Below are 9,992 nucleotides of genomic sequence, written 5' to 3'. Positions count from 1 at the left end.
TCACTCTATGCTTTAATTGTAGTCAAGCAGGGCCAAGAATCAGCCATATGAGGGAATCACTAAGGCCAAAGAAACTATCATTCCTTAGATATCCAGGGTGCCATGTGAAAATGTTTGTGTATGTTCAAGTACATCTTTCTAACATGCTCCCACATACAACCTAGTAGATGATCCAACTATCTCCAATCTACAATTACAAAAATCTTTAACCACCCCACTATGGCAAATAGTTCAGTCAGCTCTATTGAATACAAAGGAAACAATATTAGCCATCTATCTCTGGGTCCATAATCTCTTTCCCAAATGAGAAACAGTAACTTATACAGCATATCCTTTTTCATGGCATTCAGAGTAGTGACACCCAGAGGCAACCAAAATCTCATGCTTGACCACAATACATCCAAGGGAATAAAACCAGACAGGGAAGGTAGAAAGATCAGCAAAACATGTATACTAACCACATACAATAAATGTCCGACAAGGAATATGTTTTGCAAATTGACTATGGTGATATGATGACCTTGGAAATGACCTAGTTGTTGAGGAGAATAAGAAGGAGAATCCCCTCAACCCATAAACCAAAACTGGAAGGACGTTTGATGGATAGAAAATATCTAGTAAGACTGGAGCATTGTGAGAGCAATAGTACAAGGTCATCAAGAGTCTTCAGGTTCTGCAAGCTGAGTTAAAAGTCTGGATATACCATGCTTCATTGGGTTTCATTCTCTGTTCCCTCCCTCTGTATAAAAATGCTCCATGTATTTCTCTGAATTGAACGTGGTAGATTTCAACAACTGCTTACCAGATACAGTGTAAGCCAGGCCTATTACCCAAACATCTTTCTCTCCCTGTATTTTTCGCTGTATATCAAACAGTGTCTCTACTAAAAGGAAACACATAAATAAACAAAAACCAAAGGCATCTGCTCCTGGGACCTTTCCAGGATCCTTCTTTGAGCACACTGGGTAGCTCATTCCCCTAAGTACTTTGGCACTTCATTTAGAGTATTCCTGAATCCAATGAACTCTTTAGTAAGTAATTTGACTCAGGACCATGAGAAACAAAAAATAAATCTCGGTTTAAAGAGACTATGGCATGCATCCAGTTCAATATCACTGATTGAATATAAACAAAATATTCCTCCATCCAGTCCAAACTCATAAATGATACAACATATGAACATATTTTAGAAACACAGATCCTACTATGAAAACCAGGAAGAGAACTCTCATGCAAAAGACATCAACACACATTTGTTTCCAAATAGCCATGGCAGCTGGCTACTACTTTCAAGTGAAAGTACCCAGGATACACAGGCTCAGCTTCAGGTCCTCTGTGTTGGGATCTGAGCCCCACCACTGTTTTAGGATATTAGTTTAAGATGTGTTACATGTGTTTATGTAGTGGAATAATTGTTTAATGATGCAACGGTGTGTTGCATTTTCTTATGCTGCATTTGTTTAACTCTGTGAAGCTGTGTTACTTTGCCTGTCTAAAACACCTGCTTGATCTAATAAAAATCTAAACAGCCAATAGCTAGGCAGGAGTGACTAATAGACGGGCTGGCAGTGAGAGAATAAATAAAAGAAGAAAACAGAGGGAGGAGCGAGAAAAGGAGGAGAGGAGGATACCATGGATCAGCCACCCAGCTACACGGCCAACATGGAGTAAAAAAAAAAGAAAGACCTGTAGAATAAAGACAGCTAAAAAGAACAAAGGAAAAAAGTAGTTAAAGAGAAACAGGATAATTTAAGTTAGAAAGGCTGGCTAGAAACAAGCCAAGATAAGGATGAGCATTCATAAGTAAGAATAGGTCTCTGTGTATTTATTTGGGATCTGGGTGGTCGGCCCCCAAAAATTAAAAAAAAATCAACCTCACCCCACATCTGCATGGTTGAGGCCTGAACCATTGCAGTTGGGGGTAAGAACAAATACCTAAGATTAAATAACAAACTCTTCCTCACAGAACCTCATGACCACTTTGGGACATGTCATCACCTGTTTAGAACTTTTAGATTATTCTAGATTCCTAGAACTGCCCTCACAGATTGTTGAATGGAAGTGATCTAAAAAAGCAGAAACACGCCTCCATTCTGAAGGTAAAAGTCTGAAGCACGCATTCGGAGGCCTCTGCTCCCTCAGAAACCTTTAAGAAAGAACCCTTTCTTGCCTCTTCCTGGCTTCTGGCTGTTTGCCAGCCAACCTGGACATCCCCTGGTGGAGCAGTACCACTCCATCCTTGACCTCTATATTCATCAGAGTGTCCTCGACTTCCTCTTCTTACGGTATTTGTCATAATGAATCAAAGAGTCCACCTTATAGTGTGACTTCATTTTAACCTAATTGCATCTATAATGACCATATTTCCAAATAAGGTCAAAGCCTACAGACTTAGAATTATACTGTCAATGTGTGATGCATAACATAGATATTAAGTATACTCACTCCATCTATTCATATAGGAAGGTAGAATGAACATATTTTCAGATGTATTGCACCCAGAGCAATGATACATGCACAACTGTATACCCAGTGTTTATTCCTGGGATGTCTCTTTCTTGGGCATTTGTATACCTATAAAATATGTTTTACTGGTCATTAAATGTCATATAAATGTCTATTCGTAGTTCCAACTTTCCATATTCTAATAACACCATATTATTCCTTGATGTCTCAGGTTCAGTGATGACAAAGAATTCCAGCTTTTGCCACTTTCTGAGTGTTTTTTAAACTTTATTCATCTCCTAACCTTGCTGATGCCACTATAAATAGTCCTAAGTAGCCACAAAGCACACCCATCAAGTTACATTAGGGTGTTGGGTCATTCATATGTTTAAGGAACACACAACTCTTTTGCCAGGGGGCAAGTGAACTCCTGGGAATATCAGGCAAGAAATGGCTGGTATCTTTCCTAAAATGTATCAGCCACTGGCACGTGATATGACCCACTGACCTAGCAAATGCTTTCTTTTTAGTTTTCATCAGAAACTATAACCTACAATGCCTCACCTTTGCCCTAGAGTTTCCAGCAGTACAGCCTTGCAGTCTTTGTTCTGAGTGGTGTCTGATCTCTGTCATGTTAGGGTCTAAACTAGAACAGTGGTCCTCAAAGTGCTACCAGTGAACCAGTGTCTGGTCTAAACTTCACACTTGTCCCTGGAGAATCAGGAAGTCTGTAACAGAATGAGAACTAAGTCACTAAGCCTATTGTTATGGCAGACATTCTTTTTACCTTTAAAGGATTATTTGTTTTGCTAGGGAATAATGTATAAATATACATGCAGGCATATGAGCTTTATCTCTGTAATGCAGACAGGTCCTCCTCCTTGGGAACTCGAGCATCTTATTTTTCAGTGGAATATTGTGATGGAGTATCCCCACTCTGTATCATCATCAGAAAAAAGCTAACTAGGAGATGCCCCAGATTGTGGATGCATCACTGAGAAAAACCCATGAGAACGGTTGTGACATGAATCCTAAAGTGTCAGCCTGTAGCTTCTAAGTGATAAACAGTTGCTTATTTTTGTACAGCCAATAGCAGAAGAGCCCCAGAACTTGGTTTATCTCATTGTAATTGAGAAGAAACAAATATATTTGGGTGTTGTGCCAGTCTGAGTTTTTCCTGCTGTGATAAACACTATGACCAAAAGCAACTTGGGAAGGAAAGAGTTTATTTTATCTTATAAATAAGATTAAAAAAAAAGGCTTACTGGATGTTATGAAAGGAAGACAAAGCAAGGAATCAAGCAGAATGGGAACCTGGATGCAGAAACTGAAGCAGAGTTCATGGAGGAACACTGCTTAGTGTCTTGATCTCCATGACTTCCTTAGTCTGCTACATTGTATAACCCAAGACCACTTGCCTAGGGAGTGGTTCCACCCACTGTGGGCTTGGCTTACCTTATGGGAGTTGTCCTTCTGTATATGGTTCTCTTATTGGTTGATGAATGAAACGCTGATTGGCTAATTGGCCAGGCAAGAAGAATAGACAGGGCTAGGAGATGAGGAGAATTCTGGGAAACGTAGGTAAACAGGGTCCCCAGGTAAGGACCAGGAAGAAAGGGCTCAACAGGCATTCTCCGGAAAGACAAGACCATGTGGAAATACATAGATTAATAGAAATGGGTTAATAATTAAGACAGAACTAGCAATAAGAAGCCCAAGCCACCGGCCAACAGGTTCATAACTAATATAACACCCATGTGTCCATTTGGGGCTGAAGGGTGGCAGGACCAGCTGGGGCAAAGAACCTCACACTACTCTTACCCATCAGTCATCAGTCAAGAGTATCCTAAACTGACTTACCTGTCTAAATGATCAATCTGATGGAGGTATTTTCTCAACTTAGGTCCCATCTTCCCAGATGATTCCAGCTTTTGTAAAGTTAACAAAAACTAACCCACACAGATGGTCCCTCTGTGGTCCATCTACAGTGTAATTTTAAAGTTACTGTACTAAAAGATATTTGGAACAATAGAGGTTTCTGCAGGAGACTCAAGCTTCCTACAGCTGACCTACCACTTAGATCTATGTTCTAGGAGACAGAATAGTACTTGAAGTGTTTTTACCAGAGGAGATAAACTCTGTTGCCAACCATGGAGACATCACACTGCAGATCCTCTGGAGCTCTCATTTACCTTCTGCCAACTGCTCATTTCCACTGGTGAGGGAACTCCAGTTAGCTACTTGGCATTTGTAGAACAGGCACTGCTGACAATAGCCTGGAACATCCAGTGATTATGAGTATGAAACAATCATCAAAAGGTGGAGTTATCTGACCCAAGACATTACAAACTTAGATGCGTGCTTCAGTGTTAAACACAAATGGCCTTTGGAAGACTGTGCCCAGTCTGAAGAAATCAAAAGTACATTTCTGGCAAAAAGACTCAGCTTCCTCTCAATTCTGCACCTGCTCTTCTATGCCTCTCCCTGAACTCACATCCAGGGACTTGCTAAGGCGCTGAAATATCTATGGTTTTGTTTCTTAGAGACCCGATGGCTGGTTGGCATGCTAGTGTCTTTTCCTCTCTCCTTGTTTCATAGGGCTTTGGACAAGGGTTGGCAAATAACTGTTGTGTGCCACGACCAGCATGCCACCTGTTCTGTACTGCTCCCAAGCCAAGAGTAGATATTACATTTTAAAATGACTTCAAGGGGAAATAAAAGGAGAGAAAAACCAAGAGTATGTAACATGTAAACATTATCGGAGATTCAAATTTGAATCTCTATAGCAGCTTTGCACAGCAAAGCTCAAAATACTGGCTAGCCGGCTTTTTATGGAAAGCATCTAATAACCCGATTTAGAAGCCCAGAATTCTTACAAGCATACTATATCCCATTAATGAGAAGTGCTTACAGGATATTGAAAGGATGAAAATAAGAAAACTTTTATGCCTTTATATGATGGAAGCAAACTGCACAATATTTGGCAGACTAAGGGTAGAAGTTTGATAAGCAGTGGTTAAATAATCTCTTCCAAATGAGCAATGACAAGATATGACTCCTGCAGTTTGTATTTTTAAATTTGGATAACCGCTTTCTCCCAGGCTTTATTCTTCCACCTTCCCAATGATTTGTGTAAGTCCTGCATCCCTATATTGAATCCTTTCTTCCTGGATCAGTAATGTGGGCATCTCTCAGTAGAATGACAAATGCTAGACAAAAGCTCAGGAGGAAAGGTGTTTTAGCTCAGTTTCAGGATATGGTTCATCATGGTGAAGAAGTCGTGCCAGGAGCTGGGGGCAGCTGGTAACATTGCTTCTGTCTTTAGGAAGAGGGGAGAGAGAGAGACCGAGAGAGAGAGAGAGAGAGAGAAAGAGAGAGAGAGAGAGAGAGAGAGAGAGAGAGAGAGAGAGAGAGAGAGAGAGAGAGAGGGAGGGAGAGAGAGATTCTCAATTGGACACCACCCCACAGAGTAATGTTGCCCACTTAAACTTCAAAAACCCCAATCTAGAAATTGTCTCATAGATTGGTTCAGAGGTTTATCTCTTAGGTGACTGTGTATTCTATTAAGTCGGCAATCAATTTTAACCATTATGCTTTGTTTTCTTTTTTAAATTAATTTTAATTAAATTAACTCAAGTATTGAGTTTCAAGACAGCTATTTTCATACATAGTTTTTATATCAGTTACATTTATTTTCCTAAAATGTCATATTTAATTTTATCATTACAGTTGAATAAAATTTTATTGTGTAGTATATAACACATTTTGTTTATCCATTCATCTCTTGATAGACATCTAGACTAGTCTTTTTTCTTAGCTATTGTAAATATTACAGTAATGATCATGGACATGCAAAGATCTCTGTGGTTGGTCTATTTTTAGCTATTTTTTAGAAGCCTCCATTCGGTTATTCATGATGGTATAGCCTTAGAAGTATGATGATATAGCTTCATGAAGTATGAGTGGATCAACTCAGAAAAGCAATGCTTCAGTTAAAATAGCAAATCACTATCTAGCATCTGAATGCAGCGGTGGGAACTGTGCTTTGGAAAAGCACACCATGAAAGAATTATTACTTAATCAGGAGAGAGAGGGGGCATTTCTTTCAGGAAGTGAAAAGTGATCTTAGATCAGGAAGATCTTAGCAAAAGCCTGAAGCTTTCAGGGTAGATGTCCAGGGCTTTGGGGCTAGATAAGATATTAGAAGAATGGAGTGCTGTGTGCAAGTCACTCTCCCAGAACAACATGAATACTGCTTGTTTTGGTGTTTGACCAGCGATTGCCCAGGCTGAGACTCGATTGCCACTTTGGCAATATTTGCAGGAGGAGCTTTTGAGGAGTCTTTGGAATGTGAAGGGCCAGGGCATCCACCCTCTGCTTGCTCTTTTGTTCTCTTGGCTTCTGCCATGTGGTGACACTTCAAGAAGGTCCATACCAGATGGACACCTTGACCTTGAGTTTCCCAACCTTTGGAAGTGTGAGGACCTACCCTTCGTAAATCATTACATCTATGCTCTTGTGTTGCACAAGTCTAAGACAGATGCTCCTACTATAAAGAGAGAAGTGTCAGAGGGGCTGGAACTTAAGAAGAAAAGTATGAAACAAAGTGGAGGGACACAATAAGGCCTTCTAGGCTTGGTTAGGGCTTATGATTTTTTTTCCTCCGGGGAGCCATGGTATTTGTTTTCTGTAGGTCATTAAAACTGTTACAGATAACATAAAGATAGGGCTTGACTAATGAGTGGACACGTGAGAGAAAAGAGCATGACTAAAAAGGACAAGATATATTAGTGACTTGTAAATCAGCAGGTTCACTGGGCATAGTGGCTATTGATGAAGAAAGTATGTGAGGGGTCTAGCATGGCAAGGGTTTAGGTTTTATTTTGGTGTTGAAGAACATTTCTCTGGGCAGCCCCAAAGGTACTTACCAGAGATGTTTTCTGTGGTAAAGCTTCAATTGAAATATTGGCTTTGAATTAAGGCTGAGAAAGTCTTTTTTTTTTTATTAATGGTGGGGTTCTGTGGTTCATGAAGTGAGAACGAGGCTTAGAGACACAGGAAATTGGTGGCTTTGGTAAAGTGAAACCTTTGAGTTGTTTCTGAGTAAGAGGGGCTGTTACAGGACTCTTTTGAAGCCATTGCTGTAGCATAAAGGACTTAGCGGAACGTGTGAACAGGGCTAAGTAAAGGCCAGATGTCTGAGGCTATGTCTACAGCCAGCCAGGTCTGATGATCTTATCCTGTGACAAGCCAAAGTGAGCCAAGGAGAAGGAGGCTAAAGGAGATGGCATTAGTGCTTCCAGGCACAAGAAAGAACGGTTTAAATTTTAAAGGCATGTTAAAGTCTTGGGAAGAAGAGTACCATCAATCAAACAAATCCACAGACATTTGCAATGGCCAGGTAAGCAAAAGCTAGCAGTACACTGATAGAATTAGTTCATGTTTTAGGGCAGTGGGTCCAGCATGCAGGCAAGTTACTGGGGAACATTTGCTAGAAACACCTGACAGGTGAAGAAAGGAGCCTTGGTGTGAAGGAAAAACTTGCTTGTGAGAGTTGTCCCAGTGAAGGCAAAGAGCAAGGCATTTGTATCCTGGCTTCAACTTAATTATCTGCTGCAGGTCCTCAGAGGCACTGAATTAAATAGGAAAATGAGGGACCAGCATAGATGGGTCTTCTGAGTGTTAAGGGTGACACATGTATGTCATTTCCCAAAGCTGCAACTTTTTTTTTTCAAGACAGGGTTTCACTATGTAGCTTTGGCTGTCTTGGAACTCACTCTGTAGACCAGGCAGGCCTTGAACTCACAAAGATCCACCTGCCTCTGCCTCCCAAGTGCTGGGATTAAAGGTGTGTGGCACCACGGCCCAGCCAAAGCTACAACTTTTACAGAAGTTTTTAGATCTGTAATGGACATATCAGACAATTTCCCCGTTAAAAACACACAACTTGATTGTTTTCTAGTACATGTATATAGTTGGGAAACATTTTTTATTCTACTGTGAGGTAGTTTCAGAGAACCTTCTTTTGTCCCCCCCTCCACAATGAAATAATTCTCAGAGGGTAGAGAGATAGATGACTTAGTAACTTAGAGCACTTCCTGCTTTGCCAGAGGTCTCAAGTTTGGTTCCCAGGACCCACTTTTGTTGGCTCAAAACCACATATAACTCCAGTTCAAGAAATTTGATACCCTGTTCTGGTCTCACAGACACCTTCTCCACATATGAGGTATGCTCACACTCAAACCCAAATTAAACAAATCCTTTTCTTTTAAAGAAACAGGTCTTACCTCACAGATGAATGGACTAATGAGGGGATTTGATTCAGACCCACACAGACTGGAAAACTGACTTCAAGATATATCCACGGGCCACGTGCAAGATATATCTACGGGCTACATGCATTCACCGTGATCTGGACCCAGGGAGACTATTCATATCACCTGAGATGGCTAAGCACTTAGAAGGCTAGTAAAACACTCTCCTGGACATTTCCTTGAGGACATTTCCAGAGAGGATCATCTAACAGAGGAAGCCATTCCCTCAACCATGGGCAGCACCTTTCAATAGACTGGGAACTTGGGTGGAATCAAAGATGAAGAAAGAAGCCTGTTACTGCAGACCTTCTCTCTGTCTCTGCCTGACCAGCAGCAGGTGACTAGCTTCTGCCAGTGGTCCTGCTTCCCGAGACTTTGAGTGAAGTATGGTGGAATACACCTATAATTTTAGTACTTAGGAGGCTGAGGCAGGAGGATTATAAGTTTAACCCAGGCTAGCTTGGGTTATATAGTAATACTTATCTCAAAAAACAAATGGATAAACAACTAAATAAATAAATGGAATGAGATGATTAATCTTTTCAAGGAAATGGTTTTCAGGCTGTACCATGATTCTTGCAGAACACATCATTACTTTCTTTTCTTAGCAAGTCCTGGCAGGTTATATTGTAAAGCAGTCCTAGATATCTTTGTAGCATTCAGAAGAAAAATTGGGCTGTAGTTCAAGTAGATGATCTACTGTTATTATGTCTGGGCCTATGAAATTATAAGATCTAGTCTTTCTTGATAAGTGCTATGATTTGGACCGACCAGACCTCACAGGTTTGGGAATACAACCCTCTCTGGATAAGGTTCTCTTGTGATGACATCCTGTGTCTGACCCTCAGCCTTTTTAACTCATTAACTGAAAAAATGAGTGTCCATGTGGTTCCCAGGGGACTCTGTCTTTATCACTTTATCTTATATTGATGATTAATGGCCTTCCTTCTCTAAGGTGCCACTCATCACATCAATAATTATCTGGCCCTGTCATTCTTATATTTGTTATCCCAAATCTCTCAAAATTCAAAGATGCCTGCTGGGACATCAAAATTGCCAACATACAATGTCCCAGGTAGCAACAGGGCAAGTGTGTTCCTGTGTTCTGCTGTGAGTGATGGTATCCTAATGTCACATGGGCAGCAGTTGGAATCAGAATCATAGTTCTTAGTAAGTAGTAGCCTACAGTTCCCAAGTCAGGGTTTTTAGAAGACAGACTCTGAGACTGGCATG

The 9,992-nt window shown here is 40.7% G+C and overlaps 1 long non-coding RNA gene across 1 annotated transcript; it reads left to right on the top strand.

The window, feature by feature from the left end:
- The first annotated feature begins 2,106 nt into the window (after nt 1-2,106).
- Nucleotides 2,107-9,310, top strand: LOC121132921. Its single transcript, XR_005869634.1, has 2 exons — nt 2,107-2,285; nt 8,720-9,310. It is a non-coding gene; the product is annotated as an uncharacterized LOC121132921 (long non-coding RNA).
- The last annotated feature ends 682 nt before the right edge of the window (nt 9,311-9,992 follow it).

The sequence above is a fragment of the Mesocricetus auratus genome, unplaced genomic scaffold, assembly GCF_017639785.1.
Source record: "Mesocricetus auratus isolate SY011 unplaced genomic scaffold, BCM_Maur_2.0 Super-Scaffold_100018, whole genome shotgun sequence".
Classification (NCBI taxonomy): domain Eukaryota; kingdom Metazoa; phylum Chordata; class Mammalia; order Rodentia; family Cricetidae; genus Mesocricetus; species Mesocricetus auratus.
This window is presented reverse-complemented; position numbering and strand designations above follow the sequence as displayed.